At 35.0% G+C, this 22,294-nt stretch overlaps 1 pseudogene; it reads right to left on the bottom strand.

Annotated features, from left to right (window-relative positions):
• LOC123581100 overlaps positions 1–10,649 on the bottom strand; it is a 101,444-nt pseudogene extending 90,795 nt beyond the window's left edge.
• Positions 10,650–22,294: the final 11,645 nt, after the last annotated feature.

Raw genomic sequence — 22,294 nt, 5'->3', positions numbered from 1 at the left:
TAACAAAATCACCCTCCAATTTCAGTGGTTTATTACAATATTTGTTTCTCGTTTATATTATATGGCAGCTGCTGTGGGCTGGTTGCTGTAGCTCTATTACATTTCTGTGGCTGCGTAACAAATTAACACCACTGTAGTGTCTTAGTCAACTCATTTATCATCTCACAGTTCTCTGGAGTCAGAAGTCCAAGGGAACCCAACTGGGTTCTCTGCTTATGGGCTCCCAAGGCCCAAGTCAAGTCTTTGCCAGTTGGAGTTTTCATCTGTAAATTGAAGTAAATAATCTTTCTCCAACTTCATTCATTTTTCATATAATTCAGTGGCTCAAAGTCGTAGATATGAAGCCCTCTTTTTTTTTGGCAAGCTGTCAGCCTTTTTCCTTCAAAGTGTCAGGGACCACTCACCAACTAGACGCTGCTCTTAGGTCCTTGCCCTGCTGCCTCTTTCGCCTCAATGATAGTGAATCTTCCTTATATTGAGTTTCTCTCATGCTTTCAATATCTCAGATTTCTTCTTCTACTGTGTCAGAAAAACTCTGCTGTGAAAGGGCTCACATGATTAGTTAGCCCCAACTGGATAACCTCCCTGTTTTAAAGTCAACTGATTAGAAACCTCAATTACATCCTCAAAATCCCTTTTGGCTTGTACCAGAATATAATCATGAGAACAACATCAGGAGGTCATGGGGACCATCTTAGAATTTTCCATAGCACAAGCTCTCTTCCGTTTTTTTCTCATTCCAGGATTCAGGGACCTCACTGAAGGAGCAGCCCCAATATGAAACATTTCTTTCTAGTTGAAGAGATAAAAAGAAGGACAGCAGGCAAAAACACACAATGTTTCAATAGCTTTTGCTCAGACAAGGTGAATATCATGTACCTTCCATGCCATGAGCCAAAGTGAGTCACAGGAACCAAGACAAAGTCAATGAGCAAGGATGTATACTTTGCCACAGGAGGAACACAGATGACATGGCAACTTGACTTAAATAGGCAGGAGGGTAGGGTAATACTTGGGAACAGTAATTCAATCTAATAAGCACAGGAAGAGAATCCCAGAAATATTCTTACTAAAATGGCACAATGTTTAGTCTTGGATGAGATAAACATGATTTTTTATTTTTTTATTATGTGTTCCTATATTATTTATATTTTTCAGAAATTGGTGACTTTTTATAACTGAGAAAAAGAAAAGCACACTATTTTGAAATAATATAAAGTATAAGTCACAGAGTTAGGAATTTTTCAAATCTGCTTTGCAGATGAGGAAAGTGAGTCCAGGGGAAGCTGTGCCCTTTTCGTTGGTTACAAGTAGGCTCTATTTTTATTTCTTTTTTTAAAAAAATTATTAATGGTTATTTAATTTTGAGAGAGACAGAGAGAGAGAGAGAGAGAGAGCATGAGCAGGGGAGGAGGAGAGAGAGAGGGAGACACAAAATCTGAAGCAGGCTCCAGGCTCTAAGCTGTCAGCAGAGAGCGCAATGTGGGGCTCGAACTCTAGAGCAGTGAGATCATGACCGGAACTGAAGCCAGACCCTCACCCAACTGAGCTACCCAGGCACTCCTAATAAGTAGGCTTTATGAACTGTGTTTTGTTTCTAAAATATTTTAAAATATGTTTTTAAATTTAATCTTTGATTAATCTTACATAAGAATTGTTATTATGTATATTTTCTTTATAGGAAGAAATGAGGTTCAGAGATTTTTAATGAAACTTCCATGACCAGAATTAGAAAACAGGTATTTTATACTGGATTATATGCCCTTCTGAAATGCTATCATGTTTCTCACTTACATACAAATTAGTAAGAATATCTTAGAGCACCTGGGTCGGTTAAGTGTCAGGCTCTTGAATTCGGCTCAGGTCATGATCTTACGGTTCATGGGATCAACATGCACTGACAGCTGTCTCTCTCTATCCCTCCCACATGCACATGTGCTCTTGCTTGCTCTCTCTCTTTCAAATAAATTTAAAATCCCCAATTAATAATAATATCTAATATTTACGGACACTTACCACATTTTGGGCACTGCACTAAGTATTCACAGTGTTCGATGGAAACTCTTCTTTTTCTTCCTGTATTTGTACATCACTCTTAGAATACACCATATCAGTCCAGTAATAAATAAGGAGAGGGGCACCTGGGTGGCTCAGTCGGTTAAGCATCCGACTTTGGCTTAGGTCATGATCTAGTGGTTCATGAGTTCAAGCCCATTGTTGGACTCTGTGCTCACAGCTCAGAGCCTGGAGCCTGCTTCGGCTTCTGTGTCCCCGTCTCTCTCTCTGCCCCTCCCCTGCTCATGCTCTGTCTCTGTCTCTCAAAAACAAATAAAAAAATTTTTAAATAAATAAGGAGAAGAAATAACTAAAGTGCTCAACTGTAAACAACATTTTTCTTAGCACTTCAACTACAATTTGAGTAAAAGGAGGCAACAATATCAAAATATAAGCATCAGTGTGTTATGCATTAACAGAGGTGCTATGTCCTCATGCTGTACCCTCTACCGTTTTGCAACTCTCTTTAATCTATACTCGCCAATCCATTGAAACATTGGCAAGAAACTCAAATTAGATTATGCTTTGTGGATGCCCACCTTCTCCCTTTGGCGGTGCTAAAGACCTATCTTTCTTATATAGTCCGTTATCAATTCAGTCCCACATTCATGACACTTCTTTCAAAACGTAATTCTTCATAAGTGTGTATTCTCACTAACTTCTTCCTGAAAGTGGAATGATACAGGGCTAAAACTAAGGTAAGAAGTGGGGATTTTTCAAACGTGCTTTATAGATGAGGAAAGTGAGTCCAGGAGAAGCTGTGCCCTTTTCATTTGTTATAAGTATACTGCTATAAGTAGGATTAATAAACTACATTTTGTTTCTAAAATATTTTTAAAATATATTTTTAAATTTAATCTTTGATTAATCTTATACAAGAATTGTTACCACCTATGTTTTATTGATAAGAGAAAATGAAGATCAGAGATTTTTAATGAAAATTCATGACCAGAATTGGAAACCAGGCTTTTTAGACTATGGATTATATGTGTACCCTTTTGAAATGCGAGAATACTACTTATATACAAATTAATAGGAACATCCGATATTTATGGACACTTACTAAATTCCAGACTAGGCTGACGAAGGAGTATGTGTGTGTATGCATGTGTGTGTGTGTGTGTGTGTGTGAGAGAGAGAGAGAGAGAGAGAGAGAGAGAGAGAGAGAGAGAGACTATTTATTGTTTGTAGAACAAAGAAAGGATGTTTTCACCTACTTAAATTAAGCTGGCTTGGAGGAAACTAGGTAGCAGATATTACAGTTAGTAAGAAACCAAAATATCCTTCAGAGAGCCAGATTTTAGATGAAGTGCTTCAGAAAATGGAATGAATCAGCTGGTCAGTAGTGACAAAATGCCTCTTTAACATGACACATAGGTCCTGCTAGGATGTTCCACCTGGTCCTAATTTTCTCCTTGTCCCTTGCTTCCACACCAACTAACTTAAACATCTTTATATCCTGGAAAAAAATCAAGGTCCCAGCTTCTATTCAGGGTTCCTTTCTATGGTAGAGATAATACTTCTAACTGTGTTTGTCATCTCTCTTAATACAATTTATTCATTCAAAAAGAAACAAATATTTATGAAGTTAATGCTGAAAATATGGTGCTATTATCCTCTTCCTCTGATAACATTTAGCCTCTCCTCAACCACCCTTACGGTCTTTCAAGAATGTAGACATACAGAATGTATTGGGATCTGAGGCCATTTTTCTTGACCTATTTACTCCTAATGGTTGAAGAAATGTAAAAGATTCAATTTTGGAATACACAAGTTTCATTTCTAGAAAAGTATTTTGTTTTCAAGTATTTATTTTCACCTATATCAGAATAAAAAACAGAAACCAAAAATATTTAGCATACATGACAAAAAATAACATTATTCTTGCATTTTTCCTTTTTTGTTCTTTGGAGAGCAATTACTATAGGATAGAAAGCCATGAGAGCATCTGGCTCCTTGGCAGGTCCCAGATACAACTGGCAACCCAGAGACACTGAACGGCTGGCAGATGGTTCAGATGCTATAGATGAGCTTCCTGTCTCAAGTCATCTACAACTGCCCCCATTCTTTACATCGAATGCATTCAAGTTTCAGTATATATACACTGAATATTTATTGTATATATAAAATGGAGACACATGAACAAGTTTTTCCTTACTTCCTTCTAATAATGTAACTAATTTCAGTTGCCTGTAATCTTCGTTATTTCCATACTTTAAAATACTTTTAAAGTAGAGTGTCCTTGTGAGAAGCTAGATTTTATTGTATGCCCATAGCAATGACACCTAGAGGAAAGGTTGTAGTCTTTGTCCATAGTCATCACGGTGATTGATGCATTTTGTTTGCCTCAGAGTAAGATTCTGAATGTTTTAAGACAGCACTTTCCAAAAAAATGCTATGTTTCATATTCCTCTAAAGACCATGGATTTGTTTTTTCTAATAAGTAATTTAGATTCCAAATCCCTGGACCAAGATGATTGTGACCTTCTTGCATGTATGCCATGTGGAAATCACCACAGGAACAGACTGCTGAACCAAAGGCAAACAAACAGAGCTGGATTGTTGCCTCGTCATAAATCTGAACTTGCGGTCAGTGGGCAACTGCCAAGTCATGGTGAGTTCTCAGACAGCATTCGCAGTGAGCAGCTGAGACGAGAAGATGGCATACTCTAAATATTATTCAAAGTTTAAATGCATTAGAATCAATAATATTTAAAGATACTCTAAAATAAATCACCTTATATAAAAATTATAATTAAAATACACTGAAAATTCTTTAAAAAAAACATTTCTGTTTTATTTTGCCATAGACACTTAAAAATTCTAGTTTATAGTTACTTTTCATTAAATGTATTGATTTTATACCATTTCTTATCAATTTAATTCAGAAATCATTTCTGTGGCATCAGGATTTCTTTTCTATTTACTACCTCAAAAACCATGATTTTGCAGCTGGACTTTAAACATGTATCTTCTCTTGTTTCTGGTGTCAGAAATGACCCGTTAGAAGTGGCTCTGCCTATATTAAAATCACGGTGTATTTTACTTTTAGCTTTGAACAAAGTCTTGAGTAAAGGTTTTAATCTTACTAAATATACCAATCAGCTATTTCCATGTAAGAGCTTCTATTTGGGGAAATAAAAATACAATTTGTCTACATAAATTCAACATTTGAGTATATATTATCCTAAACTATCCAGTAGATTGTGAATCTACTTCACTGAATGGAGACATCAAAAATTAGGTAGTCATCAGATTAGTTAGCTCAGTGATTCCCAATTTTAGTGGAACATCACATGCATGGTAATTGACTTAATTTTGAAGCATTTCACTCCATTACTGTTATGGTAATTCATGAGATTGTGGATTTTGTTTTGTTTTGTTCATGTCTTATCTCCAGCACAGAGAATAGCAGCTGGCACACAGGTGTTCAGTAAACAAAGTCTTTAAAGTAAAGTCTTATTAGGTAAATGCAAGGTTGGTAATTTGTTTACATATTTTTGTACAAATTTTTAAAATTCAGAGTAAGATTTTTTTAATTATCATGAAGAGTTATGATGTGTCATACCTAAAATTCTAAGGCAGAACTGGAGATAGCCCAAGAAAAAGTACAAGCCTGGGATAGAAATTGAGAACAAGGAAATAGTGTTGGCAATACTCAGATTCCAGGAAAAGGGCAGAACAGTATCATTTTAGTCTTAGCAATTTAGAGCTATAGCTTCTCCCTTTGAAGACATAACCTGATAACATAGTAAAAAAAAAAAAAAAACTTCCACTGGACATATTATCCTCCTTCTAATTCAGTGTTGACCAAAGGGAGGTATCATTATGGGTGACATGTGAGATAGTATTATGGATGACATTGCCAGAACAGACTCTTGTGGTTTACTGTTAATTTCAGGTGGGGTCTTCCAGTCTGCACAAAAGAAGAAAAACCTTTATGGAACTGGTTTCATTTCTGGGTTCCACAAATTTATAAAGGTCTCTAGGTGATATAGGAACCAAGAATTTCTTGCATTTACTTTTATGGTTATCCACTATGGACAGTTAATGGGAATAACTGTCTATTCTGCTTCTTAAACCAAGGAAAGACATGTTTTAAAGGTTAACTTATATCAGAATAAAAAAAAAAAAACAGAAACCCAAACTGTTTAACATATATAACAAGAATAACATTATTATTGTATTTTTACTTTTTTGTTCTTTGGAGAGCAATTAAATTCTTCTCAGGAAAATAGAAACTATGTGAGGTATTTAAACAGGGAGCTTAATTTAGATAATTGGTTGAAGAGTATTGATTATAAGACCAGAAAAAGCAAATAGGAACATTACTATAACATAGCAATCACAAATTCTGGAAGCAGCTAAAACCCATGTGGTTAGATGAACAAGGTTTGGGGATAATCCAAACTTAAGAGACATGGGGGAAGAGCACCTGGGAGCTTACTCAGGTCTGTAAGAAGAGGCCAGTGACCAGTTACGTCCAGCACCCCAGGAACTGAGACAAGAATAATGACAAAGCTAGAGATTTAGGCCTCTAGGAAGAGACTACCATTAAGCTGGTGCAGGTGGCTGAAGATTAAAACCAACTGCTTTTTCTGAGAATGAAGTCCTGTTGATGAAAGCAAAGCCAAATGGAAACAAGGAAACAGGAAGAAGTAAGTCTCTTCATTCCGCTTCTGACTGTAAGTCAACCTCCAGTATCCCTCATTGGAAGAATCTAATAGGAAGCCAGCTAATTCAAAGAAAATTAGATTAGAGTTACAGCAACAACACAACATCACAAAACAGAGTGTAGATGAATGAATTTGGGGCTTAAAGACACTAGCTTAATAACTGGCACAACGTTGGAAACAAACCTAGCATTTCCTTCTACTTGTCTTGGGAACAGGCCTAAAAAAAGGAGAACAAAATAACCCCATTTGCAAAGAAATAACAAGTAAACAAATAACCACATAGATGGAAAGTTTCCTCACATCTGTGATTTCAGTAGAAAAGGAGAGATTTTGATTTTATTTGAAGTTCCCGGAAATATCTGACAAGGTAAGATGAAGGATGACCAAAACATTTATTTGCAACATTGGCAAATTCCCTAGAACTGAAAAAATAGGCATGGAGGAATTGAATGAGGAAAGTACTCAGACCACGTTTACATTAATTAAAACAACCAGATGTCTAGAAGAGTAGCGTGAGTGATGAGGTGAGACTTGAATCATGAATACTGCTGTACATCTGTCTCTATCTATCGAGGGGAGTAGTAAATACTTAACAAAAACAAACAAACAAAAAACACATGCTCTCCCTGGGAATGAGGATATGGTCTTGCCCTTATGGATTGGATACAAATGGATCCCTCTTGGAAAAGGTTCACCTGATTCAGACGAGCAACCAAAAAGGAACCAGCACAGGATATTTACCAAAAATTGGGAGGGGGGGGAACAGACGAGAAATGCATGGAACATGAATATTTTCATAAGAAAAAGTGATTTCATTAAACAAACAGAACTTGTGATCACTTATATTAATATGAAGATAAAATAAGATTTGAAGCAATATAATTTATAAAAAGGCCATCAAGCAAAGATATAGGACTCAGAAAGTTCAGGAAAAAAGGAAAGGAAAAAAATAATACTGTTTTAGAAATGCAGGTATATTTGAAGTTCCTGGATAAAATCAAATGGCTGAAAATGAAGTAAGAGATTTAGATGATAGACAACAGAAAAGAAGAGAGCAAAATGAAATAGAAATGCATGAGGTCAAAAGTATTAGACTGGGGTGCCTCGGTGGCTCAGTTGGTTAAGTGTTGAGCTATGGATTTTGGCTCAGGTCATTATCTCACAGTTCATGAGATGGAGCCCCTCATCAGGATCTGTGCTGAGTGTGGAGCCTGTTTGGGATTCTCTTTCTCCCTCTCTACTGAATACAGTCAAAATTCCAAAATGCACATCATTGGTTTGTCAAAGGAAGCTAAACTAATTGAGCAGAAGTTAATGAATGTAATTCCAATATTTTTTTGTAACTCCAGTGTAATTCCAACTGGAAATATTTCCAAAAGGAAAAGATGATTTAGATTCACAGATTGAAAAGGCATACTATGGCCTGAGTAAATTAAGCTCAGATGGTCAGTACTAGCATACATACGCACAAAGTTACTTATTTTCAAAGAATTCTGCTTGTTTGGTTAAAAAGACAAGAAAATCACGTTACATAAGAGTAAAAGAACAAGATGGCTTATGTTATTTTAGAGCAACATTCAATGATACAATATAGTGGAGCAATTCCAAGTAAATATCCAAAAAAGAAAGCATATGCCAAGTACTGTATGCCCAGTTATCTTTAGTTCTAATATAGTATCAACAAGTCTTTGTGAAAATACTAGAATTCAGAAATAGTTGTTACTATGAGCTCATCTCAAAGAATTTAAATCATCATTTTTATAACTTCCAAATAATTTGAGGTAGACATGGTTTGTATTTTATTCAAAAATTAAGGCTTAATGCAGGTTATAATTTCTTATCTAGCTAAGTTAGAAGAGGAAGGGGAAATATAAATTAGTAAACTGTTTACATCTTACAGATGAGGGTTATAGATAAATGGATACATGAAATAAAGGGATTTTAAATAGACTTAATAATAAAATAATTAAATATTAAAGTAATATCATCTTAAATAGCATGGAGGGGCAGATGAAGAGGAAAGGTGAGGGACAGTAGCTTTCATTTTTGTCATTAGAAAGGATTCAGGGGCACCGGGGTGACTCAGCCGGTTAAGTGTCAGACTCTTGATTTCAGCTTGGGTCATGATCTCACAGTGAGTGAGTTCCAGCCTCACATCAGGCTCTGCGCTGACAGCGCAGATCCAGCTTGAGATTCTTTCTCTCTTTCCCCCTCTGTCTCCCTCTCTCTCTCTCTCTGCCCCTCGCCTGCTTGTGCTCACTCTCTCTTAAAATAAATAAACATTTAATTAAAAAAAGAGAAAGGATTCAATAAATACTGCAAAAAGCAATATAGGAGTCAGGTGTGTGAAGTTATGGCTGTACATATAAATACAAGAAATAATTACAAACATTCAACTTAGGAGAATATATATGCATGCATGTACTTATAGGAAAACACACTAGTAAAATTTTCTGGGCCATGAAAATATAAAGACATGTGACAGGCCAAAGAACACAGGTAGATGACCTATTAATAAATGCAAATAGGGAGCGCCTGGGTGGTTCAGTCGGTTGAGCGACCAACTTTGGCTCAGGTCATGCATGATCTCACAGTTTGTGAGTTCGAGCCCCGCACTGGGCTCTGTGCTGACAGCTCAGAGCTTGGAGGCTGCTTCTGATTCTGTGTCTCCCTCTCTCTCTGCTGCTCCCCTGCTCATGCTCTGTCTCTGTCTCAGAAATAAATAAATAAACATTTAAAAAAATTTTAAAAATATATGCAAATAGATTTTTAAATCAGTAAAAGAAAAATTCATCTTAGATAATACTATTCCTACCATACTAAACTACAATAATAAATTCTATGGTCCTAAAAATGTGACACCTACTGTTTTAAGTGCTATACTTCATCTGATCCTCATCTAAAAAAAAAAAAAAAAAAAAGAATCAGGTGACCAAACAAAAACCAAGCAAAGAAAAACATTTGATGAGGTGTTATGTTACTTCTGTTTTTACAGATGAAGACTGAGGCACAGTGAGGTTAGGTGAAAATTGCACAGTCATGTAGCAAATGAGTGGCAGAGAAGAGGCAAATAGGCAGCACCGAGGCAGCATATAAAAGTCTTTCTTTCTATAAATTCCAAAATCTTTTGTTTTTATTTTTAATATTAGAATGCATAAATTCAACTTTTGTCAGTGTTCAGTTTTGTAATTTTACATTAAACATGGATATTTGTATTACATGAACTTAATATATTACTTTCTGTGTCCACCTTATGGATACCATGGTTTTAATGCAATTACACTGAATTTTTAAGATTTCTAATATATTTTGGATATACAAAGTTGTTTTAATAAAGTAATCTTCTAATACTAGAGATTATGGAAATAAAATTGTGCAAGCTTGAGTTTGATCTAAATCAAAACATATTTTGGAAAAATGTGATACTAATATATTTATAATAGAGTACATTTTCTTAACCAATACGCTACATTATCTTTCATAACATAAAATCCCAATCTGGCCTTTGTGCATGTCACACCTATAAGCAATTCATTTTTTTTTTAATAAATAAAAAAAAAATACTATGTTTTATGGGATACATGCAGGGAAAATAATGCTAGAAGTCATGACCTTACTCAATTGAAGACAAGACTGAGTTTAGAAAAGAAATTACATGAGATAAAGAATTATACATTAATGTGCTTATTTAAATGCTGATTTTCATGAATTGTGTTCACCAGTTTTAAATGTAGTGGCTATTAAGTTGTATAAACTTATGATGACATCATTACATTGAAGACAAAGGGAAGTGCTGGCCACATCAGGGTGGGTGCAGATGTACTGCAGGTATCTCTGTGGCCCAGAGATGCTCACCCTTTCATGTTGTGAAGCATCCTGGTCCCGCTGTGCTTCTGAGGCCCGGCCAGGGCCCGGCATTGCCCCTCCTTTCCCCAGGAACATAAGAGCCCGGGCTTAGGAAAAAATTCTCTATTTGTGAACTTACTTCCTGACTAATATTATTTGTAACCCCCAAATCAATATATGCTGTGCAGTCTCAGACATACACAGAGCAGTAACATTTTGAGTCCCCTGACACTTTCCCAGCTGACATCCAATTAGGCAACACTCTGCCTTCTTTCAACTCATAGCGTAAACAAATGTCCTTTTTTGCAGTCTATTTAGTGCCATGCTTTTCACATTTTTTATATGGTGATTTTGCTGTTTAGAATGTTCCCAAGCATCGTGTTCAAATACTATCTAGGGCTTATAAGCTGAAGAAGGCTACCATGTGTCTTATGGAGAAAATGAGTGTATTAGATAAACATCATTCAGGTATGAGTTTTAGTGCTGTTGGCAGTGAGTTCAATGCTGATGAATCAACAGTATATTAAATAAGATGTTCTAAAACAGAAACAAATGTATAACAATAGTATATATTGATCAACTGAAAAAATGTTGTGACCAGAGGTTTACAAGAACCTAACCCTATATCTCCCTTAAGAGTAACTGCTAAGTATTCATCAGCACAGTGGACTTTATAGAACAAAACTACCACAGATAACAAGAATCAATTGTATATCAATGGGGCAGAATAGAGACCAGAAATAGTCATTATTTTCACAGTCAATTGATTTATTTTTATTTTTTTTAGTTTATTTATTTATTTTGGGAGAGAGGGAGAGAAGGAGAACATGAGCAGGGGAGGAGCAGATAGAGAGAGACAGAGAGAATCTCTCTGCTATTCACGCAGAGCTAAAAAGGGCTCAATTTCATGAACCTTCTGTCCAATACTCACATCATGTTATACAAAAAGGAAAGTCACTGAACTTACCATTGCTGCTCCCCCTCGGTTATACATTACATTATCAATGTTCTTTATTACATTTCTGACCTAATTCATCTACCCAGCCAAAAAAAAAAAAAAAGAAAGAAAGAAAAAAATATATACCATCTATTATATAAAACATAAACATCAGGAACAAATATTGGCCTTTTCCTCTTCATTTATGAGGAAAATTCATCCTCCGACCTTAAATATACACTGATCGCTCCCAAATTTGTATCTCTAGTCTGACACTTTCTATGAGCTATTGACTCATATTGAACTGACTTTTTGACACCTAGAATAGCAGGTGTCTCAAATTTTTCATATGAAAACAAAATCTTACTTTCTGAGCACTCCTGCAAAACCTACTTCTCACACAGGATTCCCCATTCTAATAAAGCACACCATTTACCCAGTCTTCAGTGGCAAAATATAGGAGTCATGGTGAATCCCTTGCTTTGCCTATACCTCACAAGAAATCCATCTTCAAGGCCTACTGGCTCAAGTTTCAAAATCAGAATCAAACAACTTATCACTAAATCTACCACTATTTCCTTAGACCAAGCTAGCTACCATCTTCTTTAGCAGAGACCATAGCAGTACTCTGGCTCCCATACTCCCACACTTGCCAACACCCACCAAACCCAAAGACATTTCATTCTTTGGCAGCAGGTGATGTAACCTTTGTAAAATATAAATCATATTTTATCCTTTCTGTGCTCAATACCATCAGGTGATCAACAAGACCTTACATAATCTACTCTCTGCTTAGTGTTCTGATTTACTTTTTTCCAACTCCTGAGCCAGCTCATTCCTCAAAGACACACAGGTTTTATAGCTGCAACTTAACTATGCCATTGTAAATTCCATCTGGACATTTTTGCATAGCTCTTTTTCACTTTATTACAGTTTTTGTTGAAATGTCATCTCCTCAGAAAAAATACCCTCTGTGTATTCTATCTGAAACAACTCCTCTCAAGCTTAATTTTTTAAGCACTCTTATCAAAAATAAAATTATATTATTTGCTTTATTTGCTTGATGGTGTATTTCATGCTCTCAATCTAAATTGTAGATTCAAGGCCAATCCCTTCACCCCCTAAGCTTTCCTGGATATCTAGTGTTAGAGCAGAGTGTTTAGGAGAAGGTCAGTAACTGAACTTTCTTATTACTTTGGTCCAATCTGACCCCAGTAATGTATATTTCTTCAGATATTTTTTGATTATATTATGTTATATTTCTTGTCTGTATAGAAAATCACTGGGATAACTTTTATACAATTACATATTATAGAAGTTAATAAAAAAAATCATCAAAAGACAAACCCTGTAAGAAACTCAATTATTTAAAAATACTTCTACAAGATTTCAAACCATATTATATTAACGCCAATATAAACAATGGAGTACTGTTTCCTACACATATTAAAAAATAAAAATTCACTAGAAAACATGTTAAAATTGAATCTAAAATGAAGGTTAAATAGATATTAAAAGCAAGGGTTTTGGAAACCCTAGCTCTAACATTTGTCTTCTTCAGAGTCTAGAGAACATTTTCCCTCAAATAAATGTTAATAATAGTTTGCTTTAAATATATTTCCATATGCTTTTTTCATAAATAGTCTTCATGGGGCACCTGTGTAGCTCAGGTGGTTAAGTGTCCCATTCTTGATTTCAGCTCAGGTCATGATCTCATGGTTCATGGGTTCAAGCCCTGCATCAGACTCTGTGCTGACAGCATGGAGCCTGCTTGGGATTCTCTCTCTCCCTTTCTCTCTGCCCCTCCCTTGCTCATGTGCATGCACTCTATCTCTTTCTCAAAAATAAAAAGAATGAAACATTAAAAAAATATTCTTCATATATGAGAGCTAGCATGCATTTATTTATTTATCTTTATACAGGAGGGTATGTACAAATAACACATACTCTTTTCACTATTTCTTTTTAAATATCCACATTTTTCAGATTCTTCATATCCTGAGTATTGATCCACCTTACTCTTCGAAGGAAATAAATTTATGTACTATCTTGGCTAATTTTATTAGGATATTACAGATTATGTTTAGAAAGTGTTTGCCTATTCCTAACATATATAAAGGTATATATGCCTATGTTTTCTTCTAACACTTGTGCAGTTTCATTTTAACTTCTGAATTATTATCCACTTTGAATTTTACATTGTGTAAGGAATGAAGTGGGCATCTGTCTATATTTTTTGTTTGTATGTCTATCATGAGCCAGAGGCTGAACCTCATGTATTAAAACAACTCATTCCCTTCTCCTCCCCAATTTGAAGTGGGACCAGACATTCACCTACCAAATCCATCTAGGTATTGGGATTTATCTCATGATTCTGTGTTCTATTTCAATGATCTTGCTGTAAAATCACAGGGCGATAGAAAATGCTTTAAGGTTTAACTGCATTTCTGACACAAGGAAATCCAAATCTCTATTAACTTTTCTTCTACAAAATTGTTCTTAGATTGTTTTTACATGTATATTTTTTTATATATTCCTTAGTATACACTTTGTCTAGTTTAAAAATGTAGTTTCAAGTTAATTTAGGGAGAGACTATAGCTTCATAAAACCATCACTGTTGTCAAGTTTTAATTCATTATAATCAACAAAGCTAAACACTGCTCTATAAATACACTCAAAACTATATGTTTAGTAGTTGCAACAGAAAGACCCTGAACTGCAGTAAGCATTTAATTATGTGAATAAAAATCTCTGGTAAATAAATATACCTGAATACATGAATGCTTACATAAGCACACCATGGATGTCATCCAAAAGTTTTTTTTTTTTTACATTCTCTAAGATGTTTCTTCTCAAACTGATTAGTATCAACTTCTAGATTTTTGAAGTATCAGTGTTGTTTAAGTCAATACTTGATTTAAGATGTACAACATCAAGCACTAATGGACTATTTTCCTTAGTACTGTCATCTTTAGTTTTGTAAGTATTCATATTTCATGAATCATTTTCATATTCAGTATTGCATTCAATTTTAAAAGTATTCTTCTGATATTCTTACAGCAGGAATCACTATTTCTATCTTTAGGCAAAATACTGAGGTTCATAGATTTCAAATGTCTTGCTCAAAGGCAAAAGCTAATAGTAGCTAAACTGGAATATTACTCCAGCCTTTAGATTTCTGGTTCAATATATTTATGAACTAAATACAATATTCAGTATTATATCACATAGTTTAAAGTCTGCACCTCAAAACAATTTTCATTATACTCAATTGCTCTCGGTGTGTGTGTGTGTGTGTGTGTGTGTGTGTGTGTGTGTGTGTGTTTTGGCTTGGTTTGGGAGATATTTGCTTGTTGGTAAGAAAACAAGAAAAATCTGTATTAGTGAGGAAATATGACCTTGAAAAAGTCAAGAGCAACCAAAATGTTATTTATGGTGATATATCTCCAAATTTCATTTGTTCTCTTTAATCCATCAATAAGATCCACTTTTCTTTTTAGTCTAGGGGAGGGGTCTAAGAAGTTTTCTTCCACTTAAGCTTAAAAGTTATAAGCACTATAAGAATAAAAGATTTCCCCATCCCAGAGGAAACAGAATAAGATAAATAAAGTGTGTTTGCCCAATAACAGAAATTGGGAGAGGGAGGGGGGCTGAGCGAGCTGTGTTTTTAACCTGTGAATTTCACTACAATATCCATGTGTCCTGTGATTCCTCTTTTAAGAATTCTCCATCCCTTGAAAATGTTTGCTGAACAGTTTACCCAAACTTAAGAACTTTCATTTGCCTTGTGGAGGGAGAATTCTGGGAATTTTCTGGTAACCATCTTTTGGGAGGAATAAAGACAGTAAAAGTAATGATCCTTGAAATCTAGTACAACAAATCACAGAAAATTGTCTCAGTGAATTTATGAAGAAATGGAATGTTATTTAGGGCAGCTCTAGAGAAAGGATAACTTGCCACCTCAAAAGCAAGGACCCATTTCTCCCTTCCTAATCAACTTTCTTTTTGATTTGGACTTTCTTGGTCATATAGTCTTAGTTATTCCTATTCTCTGCCAATAGTGCATGAATTTAGTGTGGCCTTGGCATCTTTTTTTTCTTTTATGGATTCTACCATAAACAGCATTATTTAAGGAAGAAGGAGAGGAAAGAGTGAGAGTATTGGAGCAAAAACTGTCCCAGATAAGGTTAAGCAGGCAGTGAGAACTTTCTTCAAGATTACTGCAATTGGGAAAGAGACTAGACCTCAGACTGAGCTCAACTCGACCAAGAGAGAGAGAAAAAAAAAAGGATTAGGGAATTTGTAAGAACTGGAATGGTAGTAATCATAGGCTACCCTGTTTGCCAAATGGCCTTACTCATAGGATAAGTAAACTTTGTTCCATTTTCATACTGGAAGGTAATTTTATAAATTGCAGCAGGGTCAAGACAGAGTGAAGCTCCTATCTGCCCACAGAAGGTGAGAGACTGGGGTCCATCTTTGATAATTAGATTTCAAAGGGATGGTTCCTGATACTTCAGAAAGACATTCCTGAGTTAAACCTTACAAGGACCTTTTGAAAGATTTACAACTCAAAAGGAAGAGAAAAAAATTACAATTAACCAGTTTTCTAAAGCAAATGTTCTAAGAAAAGGGAGGTCTGGGGTCTAAAGTCTAGAGTCTAAAGAAGCCTCTAAAATTTAATCAGTCAAAAGGCATAATCTCTAATGGAGGTAACTCTTTCTACTTATGTTAGTTTTTTGATAATTTTTTAAAACTTTGGTTTGGAGCAAAAGTATAATTTCCCTACCTTGATTCATGAAACTTATTTTATGTAGTATTCTTTCCTTCATTTTTTTGTACTACTATCTTCTTAATCTAACACATATGTAAGAATTATATTTATTTTCCTCTGAATATCAGATTATAAACATGGAATCTCATGGTGGAAAAGGTAAAGAAGTTTTCAATTAGGAGATAGCATATAGCAACATAAAAGAGGCTTGTGCATTTTGACACTGGAAATGCAAATACTGAAACCTGTTGCTTCATTATTTCTAGTTCTTATCTGCCTATATCTCTTGGCATCTGTGCCACTCCTGAGATTGCATTGGTTAGTAACTGACTAATGGTACCTGTCATTATTAAGTAGAGATTTTATATTAACCCCTGTATAGAATGCTGGACTTTTCTATGTCTAGGTTAACTAAAAATGATAGCTTTGGAATCAAGTCAGAAAGCCTAGTGCAATCTACACTAAGCATTATTGCTGTTAGTGTAAGAACTTACTTATTTGGAAGGGATTATGGTTTAGGCAGCCTTTCAGAATAGTAGTTAATTATCTCAAATGCAGTTTAAAGAGAAGGATATTCAATACCTACTGAGAAGAATGAAATTTCTTGAAATAAGGCACTAATCCTGGCAGCTAAAAATACAAGAGTGCAGAAGGGAAAGTAGTTGTGGAGTTTCCAAGAAAAAGCAGAAAGTAAGACATGGGGATAGAGAGGGATATATATTCAACTTGTGACCACTGGTGTTAAGTGGCCTAGAAGATTTACATTCTTCCAGAATATATTTCTAATACCATCACTCTTATATGTTAGTAAAACAACCAGCCTGAAAAAAAAAAAAAAAAAACTATCATTCCATCACTAAGATATATTGATTATTTGGCTTATTGGCCTGACTCCTAAGGTATCAAACATATAAGAGAATTTATATTACATGAACATCTATACATGTCCAGCTTAGCTGGAATATAAATATATGTCCCAAGTATGAGCATTGTATGCCTATAATTCAGGAGTTATATCAGGGCTATGTATAGAAATGACCTGGATAATATTACCACTTACATACAGCTGAGTGCCATTCATAGTCTATATAAGAATTTTCCAGTGGAGTCTATATTTTCAAAAAGCTCCTTAGGCTATGATAATTCATCCTTCTTATTAAGAATGGGTAGTTTAAGTTGGTATTGTACATAAATGCTGAAGTATGAATTTGCCAAAGAGACTTTATTCAGAGTACTATGGCAAGAAACCATATGAAAGTCTTTTCCTCCCTATATATTCCTCATTATTTATGCACTGTATATTGACACAAGATATATTTATCCAAAATGCCATCAAGTTATCATAAGAACATATCAACATTCAAAAAATCTCCCCCAAGAGATTGCTGGGAAGATGGCAGAGTAGGAGGATTCTAAGCTCATCTCTTCCCACAGACACATCTAGATAACAGCCACATCAGTGCACCCAGAAAATGGCCCAAAGAATGTCAGAACAGATTTTCCATACTTGATCAAAGAGAGGAGGCCACATCAAAAAAGGGTAGGAGGGGTAGAGAAAGCAGTCAGAAATCAAACTCCTATTGAGACTAACCACAGGGAGGGACACCACAAGCACAGAGAAGGGAGAGAAGCAGACCCCACACCAGGCACACTAGACACCCCAGGGACCCCAGGCATAGGAAACCTACACCAGGAAGGCAAATCCCTATAACATATGGCTTTGAAAACCAGTGGGCTTAACTTTGTGAGTTTTTCAAGGGTTTTGCTTACCCTTGTGTACTTTAAAAATCAGTAGGGTCAGTTCTAGGAGAGCCAGAGGTTGACAGGAAACTGAGTGCCCCCTGTTTGTTATGTGAGACCACATAAAAAACAAACCCACAGACATATAGAATAGAAGCAGCAGTATGAAAGGCACCTGGGGTAAACATGAAGACTCATGCTGGAAGCGTAGGGATCTTTAAAAGACATCTCCAAGAACAACCAAGATATCTGGTTTCTCTGGAGGCCCCACCCACCAAAGAAAGCTTCTCAGGGACAATGCAGAGAGAGCAGCCGGCACATCAGTGGAACTGCAGCCCCAGAAAATGGGCCGAGGGCAAGCATCTGGTCTGGCTGCTGAGACCACCTAATTAGAAGAACAGAGCTGTCCCACACTGGCCCCTTGCCAATACAGGGACCAAACCCTTGCCACAACAGGCAAAATGTGTCATGGCAGATGACTAAACTGAAGGTAAATTAGACTAAGTTAAAACAGTAGGTGTATGCAACCAACATAGGAGATAGCCCTGTAGTGCCAGGTTCTGGTGTAAAGGAGAGTGTGCTACAAGACACTACAGGACCTCTTCTTTATAAGGCCACTACTTTCAAGATAGGAGATGTAAATTACTTTTCTAATACATAGAAAACAAACACAGAGTTAGACAAAATAAGGAGCTAGGCGAATATGTCCCAAATGAATGATCAGAACAAAAACACAGCAAAAGAGCTAAATGAAATGGAGATAAACAGTATGCCTGATAGAGGATTAAAAGTAATCATCATAAAAATACTTAATGAACTTGATAAAAGAAAGGAGGATTCCAGTTAGACGTTCAACAAAGAGATAGAGAACATAAAAAAGAACAAATCAGGGGCATCTGGGAGTCAGTCAGTTGGGCGTCCAACTTCAGCTTGAGTCATGATCTCATGACCTGAGCTCATAGGTTTGAGCCCTGCATCAGGCTCTGTGCTGAGAGCTCAGAGTTTGGATCCTGCTTATGATTCTATGTCTTCCTCTCTCTCTGCCCCTCTGCTGCTTGTGCTCTGTCTCAAAAATAAATAAATACTAAAAAAAAGAACAAATCAGATATGAAGAACTCAATAACTGAAATTAAAAATATACTAGAGGGAATCAATGGTAGATTTGAGGAAGTAGAAAGATTAGCAAACTGGAAGACAGAATGACCAAGCTGACCAGCAAAAAGAAAAACGAATAACAAAAAATGAGAATAGGTTAAGGGAGCTCAGTAACACCATCAAGTGTAATAACATTCATATTATAGGGATCCCAAAAAATGAAGAAAGAGAAAAGAAGGCAGAAATCTTATTTGAGGAATAGCTAAAAACTTCCCTAATCTAGGGGAAAAAACAGACATCCAGATCCAGGAGACATTAAGAGCCACCCCCCGCCGCCTCCTGCTGCCCAAATAAACCCAAAGAGGTCCACACCAAGATACATAATGATTAAAATGACAAAAAAATAGAGATAAAGAGAGAATTTTAAAAAGCAACAAGAAAAAAGAAGACAGTTGCATACAAGGGAAACTCCATAAGGCTACAGCTAATTTTTCAGCAGAAACTTTTCAGGCCAGAATGTAGAGACATGATATATTCAAAGCGCTGAAAGGGAAAAAGCTACAGTTAGAAATACTCTACCCAACAAGACTATTATTCACCTTAGAAGAAGAGATAGTTTTCCAGACAAACACAAGTTGTAGGAGTTCATCACCACAAAACCAGACTTACAAGAAATGTTAAAGGGAAAACTTTGAGGGGAAAGGAAAGACCATAGTCAGGAGAAAGAAAATTATGAAAGGAAAATATTTATAGGTAAATATAAGGATAATAAAAACACTAGATTAATCATTTATAAAACCAGTATAGAGGTTAAGGCACAAAAGCAGTAAAATCAACTATATGTATAAAAGTCAAGGCATTCACAAAAGGATGTAAAGCATAGTATCATATACATAAAGAAGGGAGGGGTGATAAATTAGTGCTTTTAGAATGGATACAAACTTAAGTGACCATCAACTTAATACAGACTGCTATTTGAATAAGATGTTATATATAAGCCTAATGGTAACCACAAAAAATCTCTTCCACACCAACTTGGAATCATAAATTAAATTGAAACTGTTGTATTTTCTTTAAAGAAATAAATGTAGAAATTGCTAATCAAGATCTGAATGAATAAGGTCATTATAAATCAATCACAGCTCTTCACAAGAATTTTGTAATGCATTCCATAATGGATTACCTAGGAAAACATATTTAACAATAATTATACGAAACCAATCCATTTACTTAAATGTGGAAGAATTTTAAACTGGATTTCATTTTTTTAAGTCCAGAGATAGCTATATATTCATTTAAATTAGGTACCTAAAGATTTATGTTCCTATGTTAAACAAACTCCAAAGTAACAAACCAAAAAAATTAGTAACATAAAAAATTCATGCATTCACTTATCAATGAATTTATTAAGCACTTAGTAAAACTTTGCTTTTAAGAGTTTATACTTTGCTAAAGGAAACAGTCATATTGTCAAATTATAACATCATACGATTTATACTGTAAAGTAGATGAGGTCTGTAAGTATAAAAACAATAGATATTTATCATAGGGGTTTTTTGATTAAAAAAAGTTTTTACATATACTTTTGGCTGAAAAAATAATATAAGACTCCTGCCAAAGAATGAAATGTATTTTATTTCTTATTAGAAAAAAAGAAAAATTATATATAATTTAAAAAATACAGAATGCATATCAACTTATATTAAGTTATATTAATTATAATTTGTATTTAAATAATTGATACATTTAGTTGAAAAAACTGATACAGCTAAAATTTAGTTAATAGCATTTATTTTGAAAATATGGTACCATTAAATCACTTATAGTAATTCTAACAAGGATAATACATTCCTAGTGCAAAATTACTAATATTTTTTTAATGTTGATTTATTTATTTCGAGAGAGACAGTGCAAGTGGGGGAGGAGAAGAGAGAGAGGGAAGAGAGAGAATCCAAGCAGGCTCTGCACCATCAGCATACAGTCCAATGTGGAACTCAAACCCACAAGCTGCAAGATTGTGACCTGAGCCAAACTTAAGAGTCAGACACTTAAGTGACTGAGCCACACAGGCACCCCAGTGCAAAATTACTATTCTAAGAATTTAAGTTTCAAAATGCAATACAGGTTGCCACATAACTATTTAGGCTGGTTTTGCAGCAGCAGGTGATTTTAAAAGGAATGATGCCCAGTTGACTCTGATTCAAAGAATTATCAGAATTTCATATCCTAAAACACAATAGTTCTGAAATGTTTTTAGTTGTAGAATATGTTTTGAATAATCTCCAGTCATCTATTTTCCTGAATACTTATCAATTTGTTTTTCATTCTGTGAACATGAGTGACTCTCAAATGAACATACGTGGGATATTCAATGTCATTCATTTCAACTCTACTTGTTTCGTTTCCTGGGGCTAAATTTGCATAAACAGCTCAAAGGATTGTCCATTAGAAATATATGTTTTATGGAAAAAAGTATGTTTTACATTCAAAAAATGAAAATACCCACACAAAAAAATTTTAAATGTATATAATGGATTTTTTAGTGTTGGTACTCAAAAACAGGTCATATAATACTGATGATATTGCAATTTGAAGGATGTCTCAAATTACTTACATAAATTTCTATCTAAGTAGAAGTATCAGTCCACAGTCCTCAAAATCAATTACGACATAAAAAGTACCCTTGAAATATGTAAATAAAGAGGTTCCATTTTCTAAAAGGACAAGGAAGGTAAAATTCAAAGAAAAAGCATCTACCTATTTCAGACACATGTGCTAGCTAGAGTAGTCTCAAGAAAAGAGACAATAATGAGATGGAGATGAAGGTTCTACAGGCAGCAAAATTAACACAGCTTGGAAATTAAAGATAACATAGTTGAAAATTTCAGACTTGGCATTCTGTCAATATTGAGCTTAAGAGTGAGCATTATAAACACACTCATATGCCATACATGTTAAGTGCTTTTAAAAATTAAAAGTTTATTCAAAGTCTTTCAAGGTTAAACAAAAATCTTTCATTATCAGTGAAAAGATCCCTAAGATAAATGCCAACGGCTCAAATCCAATCAAGATGAAAAAGAGAAATTAAATAGTTATAGAGAAATCAGAGTCTGAAGAAAAACTCCGAAAACTTAGCTGATGCTCTTAGTCAGTAGCATTTATTTAGGCCT

This window comes from Leopardus geoffroyi, chromosome A1 (assembly GCF_018350155.1).
Source record: "Leopardus geoffroyi isolate Oge1 chromosome A1, O.geoffroyi_Oge1_pat1.0, whole genome shotgun sequence".
Taxonomy (NCBI): domain Eukaryota; kingdom Metazoa; phylum Chordata; class Mammalia; order Carnivora; family Felidae; genus Leopardus; species Leopardus geoffroyi.
The sequence above is the reverse complement of the archived record's forward strand: the minus strand, read 5'-3'. Positions and strand labels throughout refer to the sequence as shown.